Source organism: Helianthus annuus, chromosome 12 (assembly GCF_002127325.2).
Source record: "Helianthus annuus cultivar XRQ/B chromosome 12, HanXRQr2.0-SUNRISE, whole genome shotgun sequence".
Classification (NCBI taxonomy): Eukaryota; Viridiplantae; Streptophyta; class Magnoliopsida; order Asterales; family Asteraceae; genus Helianthus; species Helianthus annuus.
The window spans coordinates 103,531,491-103,553,444 of NC_035444.2; positions in this window are offsets into that span (position 1 = coordinate 103,531,491).

Genomic DNA, 21,954 nt, shown 5'->3' on the forward strand with positions numbered 1-21,954 from the left:
AGTAAATATTAAAGGTTTTCATCTGGAAGGGGAGTGCATAAGTTGTGTCAAAGGTAAACAGAAGAAAAAGTCACACCCTACAAAGCAAGTCAATTCAGTTTCAAGACCTTTGGAAAGACTTCACATGGATTTGTTTGGTCCAGTGAATGTCAAGAGTATAACAGGAGATTCCTATTGTCTGGTCATGACTGATGACTACTCCAGATTTTCCTGGGTTATGTTTTTGAAATCAAAAGACAAAACCTTTGATAGTTTGATGGTATTGTTTAAGAAAATTGAGAATCTGTACCAGAGACCAATTTGTAGAATTCGGAGTGACAATGGTACTGAGTTCAAAAATAGTAAGATGGAGGAATACTGTGATGAAAGAGGTATACTGCATGAGTTTAGTGCTCCGTACACTCCTCAGCAAAATGGAGTTGCAGAACGCAAGAACCGGACGCTAATCGAGACAGCCAGAACGATGCTTGCAGATTCTAAGTTACCAATTAATTTCTGGGCTGAAACGGTTTCTGCTGCATGCTATACTCTCAACAGAGTTCTTACTGTGAAGAAGTTCAACAAGACGTGTTTTGAGCTAATCAATAAACGCAAGCCGAATTTGAAATATCTAGAACCGTTTGGGTCACCCTGTACGGTGATAGAGCCTAATGGCAAGTTTGGTTCAAAGAGCTTTGAAGGAATATTTGTTGGATATTCAGGTCCTACACGGCGTGTCTTTGTTCCAAGTGAAAAGCGTATTATTGAAGCAGCGAATGTTGAATGTCAGGGTTACACTATGCCGCCACAGAATCCTGGTGATTCATGGCGTTATCATTATGACAAACTTTGGGATTCGTTTGACAAGAAAGAAGAATCAGAGGAAGAAGAAGATTTCTTTGATGAGCTGGATATTTTGCGAGAGTATGAGTCGCAGCTCAGGTTCCCAGCGGAGTATTCTAGAAGACCTCAGGAGACTTCAAATGATGATGAAGCAGGTCCTAGAAATGCTGGTGAACATAATGATGAAGTTGCTCCTGGTAATCAGTCGGAGGTGAATGATGATCAAGAAGCTGAAAATATGCTAGTTTTTGACCATGGTGATTCAGACCTTGAGGGGGAGCAGATCCAGTTGTCAAGTCAAACAAACCAAGTTGGTGAACAAGATGCAGAGCAGAATGTTACTAATCTGGAGGGAAATGTAGAAGTTCCAAGCGAAGTGATGCCGCGAACTCTTTCTTATCATCCAGAGGAGTTGATAATGGGAGAATTGCAATCGGGCGTTCGGACGAGACGTCAAATTGACCAGGGCTTAACATGTTTTTATTCTACAGTAGCACCTTTACAAACTGAATTTTCATTAAGTTGTTTTATCTCGCAGGTCGAACCGAGGACTTACAAAGAGGCGCTTACTGAAGACTCTTGGGTCATAGCAATGCAAGAAGAGTTAGGACAGTTTGAGAAGTTAGGTGTGTGGAAGTTAGTGGATTTACCGGAGGGTCAACGAAAAATCAATACAAAATGGGTTTTTAAATGTAAGCGGGACGATAGAGGAGTGGTTGTAAGGAACAAAGCTCGACTCGTTGTTCAGGGCTTTAGTCAACAGGAGGGGATTGATTTTACTGAAGTCTATGCTCCTGTCGCACGACTAGAGGCTATCAGAATTTTCCTAGCATTTGCGTCTTGGAAGAATTTCAAAGTATTTCAGTTAGATGTTAAATCAGCGTTTCTTTATGGGAAGGTCAAAGAGGAGGTTTATGTTGGTCAGCCGTCGGGCTTTTCTGACCCAATCCACAAGAACAAAGTTTATTTGCTGGACAAAGCGTTGTATGGTCTACATCAGGCGCCGAGAGCCTGGTACGAGACTTTGTCTCAACACCTACTCGCTAACCAGTTCATACGTGGAAAAGTGGATGCCACTCTCTTCACTAAAGTCGTTGATGGTCATCTTCTGATAGTACAAATTTATGTGGACAATATAATTTTTGGGTCAACGAATGAGAAATTGTGCAAAGATTTCGAACAGGTGATGAAGCAGAAATTCGAAATGTCTTCAATGGGGGAGATGAAATTCTTTCTGGGTTTACAAGTTGAACAACTTCCTGAAGGAATTTTCATTCATCAAACGAAGTACGTGCATGATATTCTGGAGAAATTTGGAATGTCAAGTTCTACTCCAGCTGCTACCCCACTTGCGACTAATCATGGGATTCACCCAGATTTCACCGGAGACAGGGTTGATGAGACACTTTATCGATCCATGATAGGTTCTTTGATGTACCTAACTGCTTCACGTCCTGACATCATGTACCCAACATGCCTCGCAGCAAGATATCAGTCTAACCCGAGAGCATCGCACATGATTATTGTGAAGAGGATTTTACGTTACTTGAAAGGCACACCCACATTGGGGTTGTGGTATCCTCGCAAAGGCGATTTTACGGTTGAAGGGTATTCCGATTCGGATTTCGGATGCTACAAAGTTAACACGAAATCAACGACAGCAGGATGCCAGTTCTTTGGTTCCAGATTGGTTACCTGGCAGTGTAAGAAACAAACGTCTGTGGTGCTATCTACATGTGAAGCGGAGTATGTTTCTGCTAGCAGTTGCTGCTCTCAGATCCTGTGGATACAGCAACAGATGCGCGACTACGGTTTGCAGTTTCTTAACACACCTCTGTTTGTTGATAATGAGGCCGCAATTAATATAACTAAAAATACAGTACATCACACTAAAACTAAACATATTGAGATTCGTCATCACTTTATTCGCGATTGCTTCGAGAAAAAGTTGATACGACTTGAGAAAATCCACACTGACGAACAAAAAGCTGATTTACATACCAAAGCTTTTGATAAAAATCGGTTTCAATATTTGTTAAAACTCAATGGTATGAAATTGCTTTCGGTGTCGGATGGGGTTGTGAGCGTTGATGAGATTACTGTGCGGATGAAGATGAGAAACAATCTGCGATGGTTTGTCGGTTTTTTACGTGTTTTGGTACTTAGGGGGAGATAGATAGTTGTACATAGTTTATTTTGAGAAAAATACAAAAACAGTAAAAAATGCAAAAATCCAAAAATATGATAAAATTGAAAAAGAGCATGTGTATATAGGGAAAATGATAGTACATCAGCTAGACAATTACAGTATGCTAAAGATTTGGAAAGACAAAATGAGTTAAACAGTCTCACTAACGATGTGTCGACAGGTTTTCGTACATTTAGTAAATTTATTCGGGATATAAACCTAAAATTTCAAACTTGTGAAATTCGTGGGGAACACTACTTGGATATATAGGTAACCCCTGAAATCTCGTTTGAAAGGTCTCGTATTCTGATATACTAGGTGTTTATACTCTATGATGTCTGGGGTATTATTCCGGGACTTCTGCTGAACGGTAGTTCTGACCTAGTCCTTGGCTAATACTTTATCCAAAAATGCTTGAAATATAGCATAAAGCCCTCAGCTGATTAGACAATAAAATTGATAATTAGTTGTTGTAGCTGAAAAGATCCTCTAAAGGGGACACACTGCAAAGTCAAAACTGATATCTCTCTGCTGAACGGAAGTTCTGACCTGAGATCCCTCAGTTCTCGCATTTAACCCTTAATTTATGTACAGACATCATTGTAGTATTCTTGCCTGTAAGACTGAATATTGGGATTCTGGATACGGGAGTATATTCAAGAGGTGGGACACATGAATTGATCTAAGTTCTTAAAACACTTAAACAGTATCCTGAATAAATTGAAGCTTGTGTGAGAATTTAAGATGGATCAGTATATCAACAATCGAGGTGAATTGTTTAAGTCTGAGTATGTAATGTAGCTTAACGGTACTTGTAATTTGTCTGAAAAGCTGATATGATTCCCTGACACGCTCACCAAAAATAAGTTGTAAATAGTTTACTTTCCGCAATTTAAGTTTTCTGTTATTTCATCTCTTAGTTTAGATCATTTTAAAATCCAAAAAGATTTTATTTCTGCTTTATTTTAGACAAACCAGAGTGGAAAGTTGATTGTCGGATTCTAGCAAGATGAAGCAGATGCAGGAGATCCTGAGCTGAAGATTGAGGAGAGCTTACATTGTTGGAAATGTGTTTGTTTTCAAAGTCAAAACAAGTTCATTAAGTTGATACTTGTTATTTTTAGAAAAAGTTGAAAATGATTTTACTAAAAATCAGTTTGATTCGTCAACAGATCAACCAGGGTCATTAAATTGAACTTGGTAGATTAATCAAGTATTCAGGGTCACTAACTTGAACTTGAAAACTTGAGTGGATTTCTAAAGCTGATTGAATTTGTGTTTATTGGTTGAAAAGATAGATTGTAATGTTATTGGTTGAGTAACAGGTTTGGACATTATTTCCCAATGGAGGCAAATTGTAAAAGCTTGAACCAGATATTTCAAGATTCCAGCATACTGAGAGGGGGAGTCTGTGAAAGGGGGAGTCTGGATCAACAGCTAATGGGAAGCTTGTAGATAAAGCTAGGAGATAGTCCTGGAACCTGTGAAGAATGCTTATGAGGAGAAGACAGAGTTTGTGAAAAGACAAAGACTGAAGACTATGGAACTGAAGACTGATAAAGACTACGTCAACATCCAAGGGGGAGTCTGTTGATGCACGGAATGTCTGTTGACTACGTATACAAAGAGTCTGAAGTCAAGATTAGTCAACAGGGAGTCAAAATGTGAATATTGTGAGAAATAGGCTTAGGATCGCTTATTAGTCATTGTATTGATTTGGACCACTTTTATGTCATTTAGTCTGGATCGCTTATAGGGAAAAGGATCTGGATCGCTTATTTGGCATGTCATATAAGCGACCCAAGATCACTATATATAGGTTAGAGCGGTTCATCATTTGTAAGGGGGGTATGTGTATGCTACGGTGCTGAAACTCTGCCAAATTTTATCAGAAAGCAATAGAAACGATCGGAATTGAAAGGATATGCTGTTGTAACTTCATATATGTTGATTCCGCCATCATACATGAAGATGAACTACCTTGACTGACTTTTCGGGTCATAGAACGGTCCAACAGTTTTAGCGATCAAATCCTCCTAAAACCATACATTGGGGTCAATGTATCCCAAGTGTGGGGATGGGGGAAATTTTGAGGTTTTTAAAAATTTTTAAATCAAGCAAAACATTGTGAGAATTTAAACACCTTGAATTACACCCGAATGATGCACCGGCAACCCTTAATTACCTTTGTTCTTGGTGAGAGTTGAAGCCACACGTGTATATAAATAATGCTTGTCTTTGATGAGAGTGGCAACGGGTGGGGGTGCATTAGAACTTGTGCCTTGATACGGTTTGATTCCTTAGTTGGATATGAATGCGAAAAGGATAAGGGCATTTAGGTAGCCTTGTCTTTAGTGTGCGTGAGTGTGGGATTTGGGGGGTTGGACCTCATTAATTATATATATGAGCATGGTTGCGAGAGGGGCGGGGGTTTGGACATTTAGTTGCCCAATTTTGTGCCTAAAAGCCTATCGTTTGTTTCCCCTTAGCTAGTTCCTAAAAATTTACCCGACTTGGCCAGGTCTTATAGTGTTAGTTGTTGTTTTAGTAGTATGTAGATTTATTTGATGTTATGTTTGCTTTGATTGAAAAAAAAAAGAGGAAAAAAAGCAATGAAAAAGAAAAAAATAATGGTTTAGTTGTCTTGTACATAGAAGTTTAAGTTTGGTAGTTAGTTGTTATTTCATTGTGTAATAAAACGACCGGGTTAAGTTTTCGCTACTACATATATATTCCATTTCCTACCCGTACATCTAGCCACGTTACAACCTTAAAGCCTCTTTGATTTGCATTCATGTTTGGCACTTATTAGGAGAAGGATCGATTTAGGTACAAGCCTATAGTTGTGCAACCGCCCGTTTGCCTTTTGTGTGTCTAGCTCATAGTTGCTAGTGCTTGCTTGTTGCCGAGAGGAGAGATATAGTGAGGGGTGCATTACTCTGGGTGTTAAGAAAGGGTTGGTAAAGGGACTACATGTTTATGCTTGATTTATGTTGATCGCTTGTTTAAAAATGGTTTGATGAGTTGCTTGGGACAAGCAACGGTTAAGTGTGGGGATGTAACGGGTGGTCCATAGGACAACCCTTAATGATGTTAAAAGACGAATTTATCCTTCACTTAATCGCGTAATTATCTTGAATTAGATAACTACAGTTGCTTATGTTTCAGGTATGTTTTGGGAGCTAAAAGTGGATAAAACGCTGCTTAGGATGGAACGGGGTGGAACGGGGCATGCATGAAAGGAAAGAAGGAAAGAAACAAAAAGATCAGGGCTCCACCGTAATTTACGGTGGGTACCGTAAATTACGGTAGACCCTGAAGTTGCCCAAATCCACCGTACCTCAGTCTTGAACTACCGTAACACTTTGCAGTCCACCGTAACTTACGGTGGGTACCGTAAGTTATGGTGGAGATGACGGAAAACTTGTAACTGCCTCATTAAAATAGTTTTTGTGGTGCCTTTTCATCTTATCTCATCATTGGACGTTTTATCTGCATATTGGGGGCGATTTTGGCTAGTTCTTCTTGGTTTAAAAACATTTCTAAACAATTGGTTTTTGTTTTCGATTCGTATGAACATTAATCGTTGTGTGATTATGATGTACCAAGTCATGCGTTGCTAAACTTTTGGTGTTCATCCTAGATGTAAGGTTTACTTTTGAAACACTATGTTTGTGCTTGAATTTCTAGAATAATAACTTTGAATGTTTGTTTAAGTTATTATGGTGTTGAATGTTTGTTTTTAAAGTGTTGATTTTTGTTCGATGTTAGTCTAAACCATACGTTCTTGGTGTCGTTGGCAATCGAGATATCATGGGAGGGATTAGGGTTAGATAATTGTCAATTGATCATAGGGTAACAACCTCGCATTTTATAATCCGAGTACTTAGTTCCCTTTCATCACAAACAGATAATCAAACACGAGCCATGTCTATGTGGTTCTTTCTAGTTAAGCATAAACATTAGTGTTGATTAAAACTTGAAATCTAGGATGGTCGCTTGTTCCTAATCTGTTTACAAAACAAACCTTTGATTTGCAATTTAATTAGTTAACATTAGTTCTTAAAACCAAAACAATCAACTCTTGAATTTTAATTTCTGCAATTGTAGTTTAATTTTAGTTTAAGTGCAAAGCTACATAATCGACATACTTTCCACAAACTCCCTATATTCGATACCCATTTACCACTATCTTTTAGTTGTAATTTGGATTAAATTTGCGTGTACCGCGAATGCACGTCCCAACGCGACCTTGAAAGATAGGTGAATACGTGCAAAATATGTAGGTGAATACATGCAAAATATGTAGGTGAATACGTGCAAAATATGTCCTTACGTGGATCATGTGCTCCTATGTGCTTGTGTGCTTATGTGTAAACGTGCTTATGTGGATTATATGCCTATGTGTTTGACGTGTTACTGAGCTTTACCTAATAATAATGATGAGTATGTTGGTTGAAATGCTAAAATTTTCAAAACTAAACCCGATATAGTCGAATCTCGTCTAATTCATATGACGATGTCTGCTGCAGAATCTGCACTTGACAATGTCGTCATTTGGATCTCATACGCACCGTGATGCTTGACGAAATCATGCTGACAAGTGTGTCGCTTCACTAGTGGCCAAGGAAATGGCTAAGGTCATACCTCAGATTGTCAGTGAAATCAATGAGGTCAGCAGTAAATCTTCTGTCGAGTCAAATAGCGATGCACCTCGAACTCCTTTCAGCTTTAAACAATTCAAGGCCTGCGGTCCTACAAACTTCACTGGTAAAGATGGACCCAGTGCTATGTTCCAGTGGTTTGACTCTATCGAGTCACCTTCAGGCAAAGCGGATGCCTAGAAAACCTGCGTACTGTGAATGCTACTGGAGTCTTTCAGTCCAGGGCTCTGGATTGGTGAACTGCTGAGGGCAACAGGCGCGGTGACGATGCAGCTTATGGCCTCTCATGGGAGGAATTAAGGAGCTTATGATGAAGGAGTTTTGTCCTCCTCATGAAGTCCAGAAGCTGGAGAATGAATTCTGGCACATCAAGCAGGAAGAAGGTGACAACACTGGTCTCACCGCTCGCTTCAAGCAGCTGAGTATTATCTGTCCTAGTCAGGTAGCCACGCCTGATATGATAATCAAGAAGTACATTCGAGCTCTCCCCGACTGTGTAGCTGATTTTGTTCAAGCAGCGAAACCTGCTACTATTGAGGAAACCTACCAACTCGCAGCTGAGATCAACGAGAAGCGAGTCTTGGCTGGTTATTTCAAAACCTCAACCAAGAGTCTCAATCAAGCAACTGTTACTCCTTCTACCGACAGTGCAGCATCACAAGGTTCAAAGTCTTCATGCCAGAGCCGCAAGCAAAAGAACAATAACAACAAGAATTACGCTACTACCGTCGTTCCTCTCAACGTCTTCCCCGTACAACCCAGCAACCAGAACCGTCAAGCTACTGTTACCAACGCACCGCCTGCTAAGCGTGCGTACACTGGTAACCACCCTCTATGCCCTACTTGCACCTATCATTACCTAGCAGGGGTGAACTATTGTTTCTGTGCAAACTGCAACATTTATGGGCATTTTACTGCTCACTGCCGTTCAGGCCCACATCAACAAGCTGTTCAAGCTCCTCCACCACCAACTCAACCCCTTGTTGTTCAAGGTAACCCAGCAGTTCCAGCACCTATTGCTAATGCTCGAACCTGCTACTCTTGTGGTGACCTTAATCATTTTGCCAATGTATGCCCTCTCCACGTTGTGAAACAAGAACCGCAGCAGCAACCACCGCAGCAGCAACAACCGCAACAGCGGCCTCAGCAGCAGCAGCAACAACCACAGCAAGCAGCCCGTGGAAGAACCTTCAATATCAACATCCGCCAGGCTCAAACTGACAACAACGTTGTCAATGGTACGTTCCTTGTTAACGGTATTTATGCTTCGTGTTTATTTGACACTAGAGCCGATAACTGATTTGTGTCGTTTGAATTCGAAAAGCTCCTAAAACGTAAACGCGCTAACCTCCCAACGACGTTCGACGTAGAAATTGCCACCGGAAGAACCGTCATCGTCAGTTCCGTTCTCCGTGATTGTACTCTCGAACTCAACAATCACGTCTTTCCGATCTATCTCATTCCGATTCAACATGGTAGTTTCGTTGTCATAGTAGGCATGGACTTTCTCCGTGAAAATCGTGCCGAAGTCATTTGTTTCGAAAAGATGATTCATTTCTCTCTTTCAAATGGCAACCAACTTTGTGTTTATGGCAAAGTATCCTTGAAAGAAATGAAGCTTATGTCATGCATTCAAGCAAGCAAGTATCTCCGCAAGGAATACTTGGCTTTCTTAGCTCACATTGTAGTAGCGAAGGAGGAAAAGAAAACTGTGAAGGACGTTCCCGTTGTTCGTGATTTTCCTAATGTCTTTCCTGATGATTTGCCAGGTCTACCCCCCCACCCGCGATATCGACTTTCGTATTGACCTTGTCCCTGGAGCTAACCCTGTCGCTAAAGCCCCTTATCGCCTCGCACCATCCAAAATGCGTGAACTATCTAGCAAACTCCATGAGTTACTTGATAAAGGCATCATACGCCCTAGCACATCGCCATGGAGCGCACCTGTCCTTTTCGTGAAAAAGAAGGATGGAACGTTCCGAATGTGCATCGATTATAGGGAACTCAATAAGCTTACAATCAAGAATCGCTACCCTCTACCTCGAATTGACGACTTATTTGATCAACTGCAAGGAGCTACATGTTTCTCTAAGATCGATCTACGTTCTAGTTACCATCAACTGCGAATTCATGAGCAAGATATCCCTAAAACCGCTTTTCGCACCCGCTATGGCCATTACAAATTCATGGTCATGCCTTTTGGTCTCACAAATGCACCCGTGGTCTTCATGGATTTGATGAACTGTGTGTGTAAACCCTTTATTGATCGCTTCATCATCATGTTTATCAATGATATCCTCATCTATTCGAAGTCGAGAGCCGAACATGCGCAGCATCTTTGTTTAGTTCTCAAGCTTCTCCAAGGGAATCGCCTCTATGCCAAGTTCTCCAAGTGTGAATTTTGGCTCGAGGAGGTTCAATTCCTCGGTCATATCGTTAATAGTCAAGGAATTCACGTCGATCCAGCGAAGATTGAAGAAGTTAAGAGTTGGATTACACCAAAAACCCCGTCCAAAGTTCGCTCTTTTCTCGGATTGACGGGTTATTAGTTATTACCATCGATTTATCGCTAATTTCTCTAAAATCGCCATTCCTCTCACCTCTCTAACGCATAAAGACAAGCCTTTTGTTTGGGAAACCGAACAAGAGGATGCCTTTTAAACTCTCAAGCGTATGCTTTGCAACGCTCCCATACTCGCGCTACCCGATGGAAACGACAACTTTGTTGTTTATTGGGATGCCTCTAACCTAGGTCTTGGTTGTGTTCTTATGCAACGAGACAAGGTTATCGCGTATGCATCTCGCCATCTCAAGGTCCATGAGAAGAACTACACAACCCACGATCTCGAACTAGGTGCAGTTGTTTTTGCATTAATGATATGGCGACACTACCTTTATGGTACTAAGTGTACGGTCTTTACCGACCATAAGAGCCTGCAACACATCTTGAACCAGAAAGAACTAAACATGCGCCAACGCAGATGGATTGAACTTCTCAACGACTACGACTGTGAGATACGCTACCACCCAGGCAATGCAAACGTCGTTGCTGTCGCTCTTAGCCGACGAAGCTATTTACATAGTGTTCATAAAGTTCAAGCCCAACACGACCTTGAAACCCTCATTCGTGACCTCAACACGCTTGTTTTCTCGAGAACACTTTGAAGGAAGAAAGAATCCTTGGAACCGAAAATCAACTAGTGAATAAACCTAATGGTATTTTTCACTATCTCGACCGAATTTGGTCCCCGGTCGCAATAATCTCCGAGAGATTTTGCTAACTGAAGCCCACAAATCTCAATATTCCATTCACCCTGGTGCCGAAAAAATGTACCAGGACCTCCGTGCCAGGTATTGGAGGACTGGAATGAAGAAGGATATCGCTCTCTATGTCTCGAAATGCCTAACTTGCTCAAAAGTTAAGGCCGAACACCAACGACCCTCTGGTTTACTCGAACAACCCGAGATCCCGATGTGGAAATGGTAGAGTATTGCTATGGATTTCATTACGAAACTCCCTCGCACGCCATCAGGTCACGGTAGTATTTGGGTTATCGTTGATTGTCTTACGAAATCCGCTCACTTTATACCAATACGAGAAGACTTCAAGGTAGAACGATTAGCACGCATCTATACCTACAAAGTCATTTATCGACATGGGACAACTCGTGACATCATCTCTAACCGTGATGGTCGATTTACCTCACATCTCTGGGAGACTTTCCAATCCGCTCTTGGTATGACTCTTAATCTCAGTACCGCATTCCATCCCAGACTGACGGTCAGACTGAGCGCACGATCCGCACCCTTGAAGACATGCTTCGTTTGTGCGTTATAGATTTTGGTGGTAATTGGATTCGCATTTACCTTTAGTAGAATTCTCGTACAATAACAGTTATCATGCTAGTATACAAATGGCACCCTTTGAGGCATTATATGGAAGAAAATGTCGATCGCCAATTGTATGGCATGAGATCGGAGACGCTCAAATCACCAGTCCTGAGTTATTACAAGAAACGACTAACAAGATCCTCCAAATACGAGATAATCTCTTGAAAGCTCGGAGTCATCAAAAGAGTTACGCCGATAAACACCGCAAGCCCCTTAAGTTTGAAGTTGGTGATCACGTACTCCTAAAGGTTTCACCTTGGAAGGGGGTGATCCGTTTCGGCAAGAAAGGAAAGCTAGCGCCACGATACGTGGGCCCCTTTAAGATTCTGGAAAGAATTGGCAAAGTGCCCTACCGACTCGAATTACCAGAGGAACTCAGCAACGTACATCCTACTTTCCACGTCTCGAACCTCAAAAAGTGCCTAGCTGAAGAAAATCTTCACGTGCCACTCGAAGATTTACAAGTTAACGAAACTCTACATTTTGTGGAATAGCCTGTAGAAATCATGGATCGAGAGACCAAGAAACTTCGACGCTCTCGCATTCCTATAGTGAAAGTTCGCTGAGAAGGCAAACGCAGCGCCGAGTTCACTTGGGAACTCGAAAGTGATATGAAAGCTAAATATCCACAACTCTTTGTTACGCCTGTGTGACACCTGTGTCACTTCAACCATCAAACAAATACCAAACCAATGAAATATTGTGTTTCGTACTTGGGATTTGTATAAATATGTGTATTATTTCAACATGTCAATTCTTGTTCGATTTCGGGCTCTAAATCGCTTTCTGGAAGGTTATACGCGCACTGATGCATAAATATAACCAGTTTAATGCAACAAACACTCCGGAATAGTGACATAGGATTAACATACCTCAAATAACCTTTACACAACTTAAAAATAAGTTTTGGAAGGTTTGGTGTGCCGAAATCAAGTTAATTCGCTTACAGGGACTAAAATTGACAAACTGCGAAAGTACGCCGATTCATACTGTAACGAACATTCCGGAACTTGATCATAAGTTAAACATACCCTAAATATCCTTTACATAGCTTAGAAATAGGCTTTGAGGGGTTCGGTATGCTAAAATAAACTTATTTGATCAATAGAGACTAAAAGCGTCAAAAGTGCATAAGTTTGCATTTTCGCACATATCTTACGTCCTGAATACATCCGGACATCCAAAGATTTATGTAAGAATTAAAATATTTTTTTTTAGTGTTTGGCATAAGAAAAATTCCATTCGTCGCGTAATTTGGATCGTTTTTGTGTTCATTACGATTTCCGTCGTAATTAACCGAACAACACAACCGTACGACCAAACGAACCAACATCCGAGATGTTTTTGAGCATATTTTAAGTTCCCTATACTTTAACTTTATTTTAGAGCCTTGAAATGGGGTTAACGGGGCTTAAAAGTGTAAAAAATTCAAGTTTTACAAGTGCAGGGACCATTTTTGAAATTTCTGGCAGATACATTGAACTTGGTCCACTTTTGAGATTTGATGGTTTTAACCCATGGTTTTTCAATACCATGGGCTAATATTCAATGGTTTTTATTATACCATGGACTCGTTCTAGGGGCTCCCATGGTTTTACAAAACCATGGGCACATGTGTACGGTTAAGATTAAAGCACGTTATTCGACGAACGATCTTAACGGTTCCATGAAATCTATAAATACCCCTCCATTATCATTTGCAAAACCAACATTTGAATCTGATTTGGCCCTCTAAGTTGGAGTTCATACTTCATACCTGAGGGTAAATCGGATCAAATCTTGCGGGGACCTTCTGTAAGTACTCTTTCGTGCTTTTCTTTCGTTTTAGCGTTAAAGTCAAACTGTGTTTGACTTTCTGCATTGACCAGTTTATGGTCAATGCGAAGTTCGTTTGAACTTCATAATGTGAGCGTAATCACGATGGTTATAGTCCCTAATGACTATACCTATTGATTACCACGTTATCTAGGCTCAGTGACGAGTCGTAGTTTCGGCCAAAATGCGTATTCTTGCGTATTTTGTAACCAAACTACTTTTGGGTATCAAGACCCTTTGTCTTGATACGAAACCAGTTTTTAAACTTTGTTAAACATGTTTTAACATGTTTAACTCCGCTTATGCTTTGGCCGAAAGGTAAGCGATCTACAATCGCTTATGCTTTCAAACCCGACCCATTTGGTCGATCATTAGGATCCGACCAAACACTTTAGGTGACCATAGTTGTATAGGGAATAACCTTCCGAGGTTATACCTTATGGTCACTTCGTTTAAGTAGTTGTATGATAGGTAGTTTATATGCCTTTGGAAAATTACCAAAATACCTTTTTTGCGCCAAAATTCATTTTAAGCATAAGTAACATAACTTTTGACATCTAAACTGATTTGGCAACAATATTAAACATGTTAAGACATATCTTAGTTGTCATAGGGCTAGTTAGGCGGTCCGAACGCGTTTTACGCGAACGACGCGTTAAAGTAGCATAAGCTACCTAAACGGGTCGTAACGGTCAAAAGCACTTAGGATAGGTTTCGTTTTAGTATATAGGCTTTGTTAAACAATATTACATAAGTTCCCACACTTATTTGGTTTACAAACCCTCGTACTACCCGATCCTCCGATAGGTCCGTTTATTAATGTAGATACCTATATTAGGTGCCGTTTGAATCCGTGATCTTCTAGCTTTGCTTGGTGGATATCTAAAGTCTATTGAGCAATCTCAAATGAGTACATAGTCCCCTCTTTTACTGTTTTTCAAACGTTTTGGGGTGAAACACATGTGCCTACTTGTTACTTTCATGTTTTCCATGTGTTCATATCATATACTTGCTATGTTCATTAGTACACTATTAGTACATGATTTCATTATCTTTTTGCTATGTATGTCCATTGTGTGCATACTTAGTACATCGTTTTACATGACATTTCATGCTATGTATGTTCATCATACTTAGTACATCATTTTACATTACATTTTATGCTATGTATGTCCATTGTGTGCATACTTAGTACATTGTTTTACATTACATTTCACGCTATGTGTGTACATTTGATTACATACTTAGTGCATTGTTTTCACATGCTTACATTTTTGGTATGGCATTTGGTTTGTTTAAATGGGACTTATATACATTCATTAACATTAGCTACGCCGTTCGTTAGTAGGTAGTGGTACCATAGGAATTGACAACTCCCATTCCTGACATCCTAGGTATGTTTGGATGAAAGGAATGACCGAATTCGATATACATTAACTCAGATAAACCTTTAATTTGTTTAAAGGTTTATCGCCACAGTCGCAATGCTTGAATGTATGCATTTTCACAACGCATAGATGTTTGTATCAGTATAGCATGCATCTCCACAAAACATAACTTTGATTTAAACCAAGTTTTACTTCAATACTTTGTTTTGTGCATTTTACCTATGGTTTAGTTGACGCATTTAACTTGCCATACATATCATCTTGGTTACACATTACATGATTTACATTTGACACATAAACATTTTTGACATTGGTTATACATTACATGATTTACATCTTGACATAAACATTTTGACATATTATTCAATACATTTGGCAATTTGTTTAAACATAGACATCTTACATTGGTGGTTTGTTTGGGTAAGTGATTTAAGTAACGAGGCGTGTGTAATATGATACAAGCATGGTGGATACGCCGCTGGTACTTCCTATATATAAGTGTTTGTATGATATTACATATCGCAGCGTTGTTTAAATCATTTCAGTTTAGACATATAACATATTTTTCACAAGACATTGTTTTACAAACAACTTATTTTATACAAACTCATTTTTACTTGGTTATTCATTTAACCTTACATTACTCTTTTACATATCATCTACCTTATCATCGCTTTTCAAATGATTTACAAAACAAAAACATTTTACAAGGATCATGACTGACTTTTGTTAAACAACTTTTTTTCTAAACTTATAAGTCATGAATCCTAAATCAATAAAACATATGTACTCGCCGGCATTTTTATGCTGACGTACCTATTTTCACATGTGTTTCAGGAGATGATGCATAGGATTGGTCAAGATACACATAGGCGGACTTGGGCCTTAGTGACAATAACAGACGCAAGACTAGTTAATTATGTTATACTTCTTTGTTTGTTAAGACATTGTAACTCCTTTAATCAATAAAACAAAATTTCAATTTTTCCATGTGTTATGAAACAATGATTCTTTTACAACACTCCCCGACGTTTCCACCACGTTTTGTTGTTTTACGTGGTCAGGGTTTGATAGAAAAGTTGGTATCAGAGCTCATGGTTATAGGGAATTAGGTTATTAGTAATGCTTTGACCTAGTCTACAACCTTCCTAGGACCCTAACGCAAGTTTACTTGCGTTTAGTCATAAAATAATACCGTCACCTATCCTTAGGCGACAACCACAACAAGAACATAAATTTCAAAACCACTTTGAAAAGCAATCATCTGTTCTAGGATGATTGATTATAAGGTTTTGAACCCTCTAAGTCTTCAAATCTCGTCAAAGATTGGGTCTTATAATGTGAACACGTGCAAACTGGAAGGGTGAACGCCTATACTCTGAGTTTTCTGTCTAAGGCTAGAGTGTTCGTACAAATCCGCAGTATCGGACCAGTCACTCTTACCTGGGAACTCTTGGGGTGAGTGTTCACTTATAGGCAAGCATGTCTTCAGCGATACATTATTATGACCCGCTTGCTTTGATTTGTCACCGTCTCATTTGTTTGCCTTAGGTAACAAACAAATGATCACAATTCGTATGCATTGCATTTCTGTTTTGTTTATCTGATAACATTTCATTTGTTGCTTCCTATGTCTTTCATTTTCTTCTAGAATGTCTCTTCATCTCAACAACGGTCAAATGTCCGAGCAAACAGCCAAATTTGCCCAGCAAATAGGCGAAGTGATACTGAAGTCTGTGGATCTAGGCATTGCCATGTCTCGTCTCAAAAATGGAGCCACTCAAGAGTCACCGAAGGAAGCAGAAGTCAGGCCTGCACCAAAATCAAGAAAGCGTAAGGCTTCAAAGAAACCCGCAGCAGTTACACCTAATCAAGCGGGACCTAGCCAGGTAGTGACGCCACCAGCTAGGGAGCCGTACTTGGGAGCTGCCCCATGGTGCAAGCGATGTAACCGTCATCATTTAAACCTCATAGCCTGCTCCAAATGTACCTACTGTGGACGGTTGGGACATTTGATTAACATATGTCGCTTTGCTATCCAAAACAAAGCTGTTGCAAACCTTGCTGCTACCCAACTCCAAGTCAACCCTACTCAAGCTCGTTTCCCGTCTGGTACTTGCTACAACTGCGGTGAGACGAGCCATTATAGGAACAAATGCCCGAAGATTGTCAATGCAAATCCAACCCTTGGATAAGCATTTGGCCGAGCAAAAGACGTTGATGTCTTATGCCTTTGTTTCTTTTGTTTTCTTGTATTGTGAAACAATCTGTTTTGTTCATAAATAAAAGTCGTTGTTCGCAATTCTGATATACAAATGTAGTTACATGTGTATATGGCATTTCCCTGTGATACCTACTGTCACACCCCGAAATTATCAGAGCTGGCGTGACTGGACTGGTATCTTCATTGCGCAGCGGAAGCAGTTAAGCTAAGACTTCTAAAAATTGAACGCCTGCTAAGTACTTGATTCTCCAATGGTTCTCCTATTCCAACCGTTCCAAAATTTTGAGAAAGTAACCTGAGAAAGAAACATGCAAAAAAGTCAACATAAAGTTGAGCGAGTTCATAGTTTGTTTGAAAAAGATTTGAAATAAATCTTTTGAATAACCGGTTTGTGAAATATATTGAGAAAACAAATTTAAAAATCATTTTCTTGTCAAGTTATATAGAAACTTTGTATTTGTAACGCATTATGTTCGTAAAACCATGTATTTGTAAACTCTTGTATTTGTAAAATTTGTATAACCGTCAATGCCCACCCTGACTTTGACTCCATGCCCGCATAATCCTATGCTTTGGATTTATATGAAATATGGTATGTAATTTGTAAAAAATCAGGTATTTTTGTAAGTATGTATGTCCCTGGTATGTAGCAATAAGGAAAAAGAGATCACCAATGGTTTGCAAAGCCAATGATATGTGTGAAGTGATGAAGGAAGACTCAAACCTAGCAGATTTGTGCGTCGGGCACATAGTCACCACATGGTCCGCTCGGCGGACTCAGGAGTGGGGCTCGCTACACCCGAATAGATCTATCACTCATGTCCCTCGGTCCTACAATGAATATTAATGGCCTTAAGTTCCACCTACCCACTCACATGATCTAAGTAGTAAAACCCTCCCTACGCTAACCATACCATGTATAAAATGTCTGAAATAATTGTAACATGTACTTTTCCCCAGCCTCTAAGGCTGAACCTCCCTAGCCTCTAAGGCTGTACCTCCCAGCCTCTAAGGCCAACTCCCTAGTCTCTATATATTATCCCCAGACGACCCGTCCCTAGTTATTAAAATCATTCACATTTCGAAAATACGCATTTGTTTTGTAAAAACTGGTATGTTTAGCATAAACCTTTCGTCAATCATTTGAGTTCCTTGAAATCCATTTGTAATATGATTTAGAAATACGAGTTTCGCGTTTGTTCAAAACTTTGTATGTTCTTGCAAAACGTGCTTTGTCTAAAAATATACAGTCTTTGTTTATCGAAAACTTTGTATGTTTCTGAAAATCGTGCATGTCTTTCCACCCTGAAAACATTTACAAAAATGTAAAACAGTAAAAAGGTGGAGTTATGAACTCACCTGAATTGCCTTGTGCAAAGCTAGCTAATTACGACTTCGTGATGTCGTTTCCAATATGAGATTCGCTAGCGTGCATTCTACAATATTCTTAACACAAAATGTCTTATAAGTTTCTAAATAAATGCAGTAGTTAAACTACGTGTCACCGAGCTCTACCGAATCGTTAATCGGACGATTCGATGGTAAGATGTTAGCTTAAATGAAAATGACTAAGTTATACGCGTTAAGCCTCGTTTGATACCGTTAATAATTTACTAAGTCTAGAAAGTACTTAATTTTTGAGAAATTTGACATATATAAATATTTATACAAAAATATCAATATATCGACAAAATAATGTTAGTCGTTCCGAGAAGTCGTATGTGTATAAAAAGGATACTTTTATGAGAATAACATATAACAAATTCGTATTACGTATCGCTTCTCGTATGATTCACGGTGTGCCGTTTAGGCGTTTTGAAATAAATATCAAAGTTATATTTATTTTATAAAGGATCGAGTCGTTTGATGTTTAAAATAAATATATAAACTATATTTATTTTGATAAAAGAATCGTCGTGTTGTTTGATATCCGAAATAAATATATGAATTACATTTATTTTATAAAAGAAGTCGTATTGTTTGTTATTCGAAATAAATGTACCAACTATATTTACATTTATAAAACGAAGTCACGCCGTTTGGTATTCAAAATAAATATAAACTATATTCATTTTTATGAAACGGTTTCGTATTGTTCGACGTTTGAAATAAACATAAACTATATTTATCTTTGTGAAAAGATTTCGTATTGTTTGATACTTGAAAGGATTGTCGAAAATAATGAAAGAATAGAAAATATTATATCACGTTTTATTTTATAAAAGCATTGTCGAAAATAAAACCAAATTGTCGTTTTCCGTGATGTTGTAAAGTGCCGTAGATATTTTGTATTTGTTTTAACAAAAGATTATTTGAATTCTGACGTTTTGTTTTATAATAAAACGCTTCGTATTTATGGATTTTCTCGAAAAACGGGCAGAGTTTCCTCTGTTTTTGGACGCCCCCGACAACCCAAGTTGTTGTTATTTTCAAAATTCAACCATTAATCAAACAATATAAATAATATTTAGATAATATTTTGTCGAATGTGCCGAAATATAACTATACTTTAATCGTTTGGTTCGAGCTCGATTTCGCGTATAAACTATATAACAACGAAAATAAATAAAACGCGTCGCTAATTCTTTACCAGTCTTCGTGTCAAAAAGCTGGGTTGACCGAGCCAACCGGATTGACCGAGTCGACTCGCTGAGTTGACTGAGTCATCCGAGTTGACTCGAGCTGCATCCAACGTTGACTATCCTAACCGAACCGGGACTGTTCTGAGCTGAACCCGAACCACACTAGGTCTAACCCGTTAACCCGAGTTTGACTGAGTTGACTCGGTGAGTTGACCGAGTCAACCGGGTCAACAGAGTTAACCGAGTTAGAACTGAAGCTGACCGTGTTGACTCCTTTGACCCGCACCGAATCCGACCTTGACCGCATTGACCCGTTGACCTGAACCGAGCTGAGTTGACTCGGTTTAACCGAGTCGACTCGGACCAAAACCCGGTCCGTATGAAACCCGAGTCTGAACCTCCGTTTGAGCCGAACTGATCCGTCGCCGCCTCGACCGTGGCTCCGGCGATCTACACCGCCGTCGAACCACCACCATCACAGCATCATTATCATCAGCCATCATCGTCATCATCACGTTCCCCATCGGTTCTCTGCCGTCACCGGAAAACAAGATAAAGCAAAGTCGACACTCGTTTCCGTTTAGAAATCAAAGAAAATAGTAAAACAAGTCGGGTTTAACTTACCGGAAGGTCGCCGGAAAATAAAGTTCCATGATAATGAGCAGATATGCTCCTAGTCGGCCGATCTACGCATTCACGAAGGTAAAAATCCAAAATAAGCTCGCCGGAATATCGACCAGAACCTCGCCGGAGTTGCGCGTGAGCCCAAACAGCTCATATTCTTCGAAAACGGGCACTGCCATCGTGTCGGGGAGGTTCGTTATAGTGGGGGTAGGGTATTGGTTCAAAAAGAGTTCGCCGGAAAAGCCACCGCCGCCGCCGCATGCGACGGCGCCGCAGCCGGTCGCCGGTTTCCTCCGCCGGGTCTGTTGTCGGATGTTCTAGAGAGAGAGAGTTGAGAGCATGAGGGGATGTGTGAGTTGTTTGTGTTGTAAATGAAAAAGAATGGGGTGAATCCCCTTTTTATACTAAGGGTTGTGTATTGGCCTTTGGGCTTGGGCCCATGGCCCACAAGCCCAGTCCCCGCGTTTAGACAGCCCACTCACACTCACGAACCCGTTAACACAACCCGAATGTCATCTATGTTCGTAAAATATAATTTTAGTATTAAAACGCGAAATTTTGGGGTCGATAATTGATGTTCGCGCGTTCGTTTGTCGATAACAATAATAATCGCGAGAAATTTACATCGTTGCCGTCTTTTATCCGTTTTTCGATCCGGTTTCGACTAGAGTAGTTAAAATTTAATTACGAAACAAAATATATCGTAAAAATTTAATATTTGTCGGCGTTGCCAGTATTCTGTTCGGTTTCAATCTGTTGTCGTTTAATGTTTCACAGGTTTCTCTGTAAACCACCGTTCGCACACTGTAAAGTCGGGTAGACGTTCCTAAGCACTCCAAAGGCCTAATTAAGTTAATTTGTGCTGTAAACACTATTTATTATCGCGTTAATCACCTATTAATTACGTAATAGAGAGCCGTAAATCACCGGTTGTCACATTCTCCCCCTGTTACAAAAAATTCGTCCTCGAAATTTAGACTATGTTATCTCCTCAGAATTGATATCAAAGGAAACAAGACGTATAGATACAGTCACTAGTGTGACTAAGCTAACAGGGGTCCAACAAGGAACAGAAACTTCAACCAATCGAATTCCGTATGAACGTTCACAATATGTAAATGAGTTCTAGAAGCAACAACATCCACTGGATGAACTTAGAATCAACAAGCTCAAATACAATAGTTCGCATGAGACGCTCGATCGTGATCAGCGCAAGCTGCAAGTTATACCGACGCCACAAGGTGTTGTAGCGAATGAAACATTTCAATTACATCGGTGATCGAACAAGTATCACCTGTGTTTTGCATGAAACGACCGATCATGATTAGCCCAAGCTAAAAGTTTGTACTAACACCACAAGGTGTCGTAGTGATTTAAATAATCCAATAATAGCGGTGATCAAACAAATTCACCATGTTTGAAGTCAAATGAAAGCGCAATAAAGTGAATCTGAAAGTTTGTTTCAAATGACATCATTGATTTCTTCAAATGAAAAATGGAACATCAAAGAAATAATGTTTTCGATCGAAGATGAAGAAGCAATGAATTTCGCAAACATTCGATCGATAATGAAAGAACCGTTGATAGGTACACCGGAATATAAAAATGAATTTGTGTACCATCGTCTTAACACACGATTGTGTTAAGACTGCTTTAATATGATAATTCAAAGCGGATTTAAAACAAATCAATAAATAAATATTTAAATCCATGCATGAGATATGTAAACGAGTTTAGCGCAAGCTTCAAATAAATG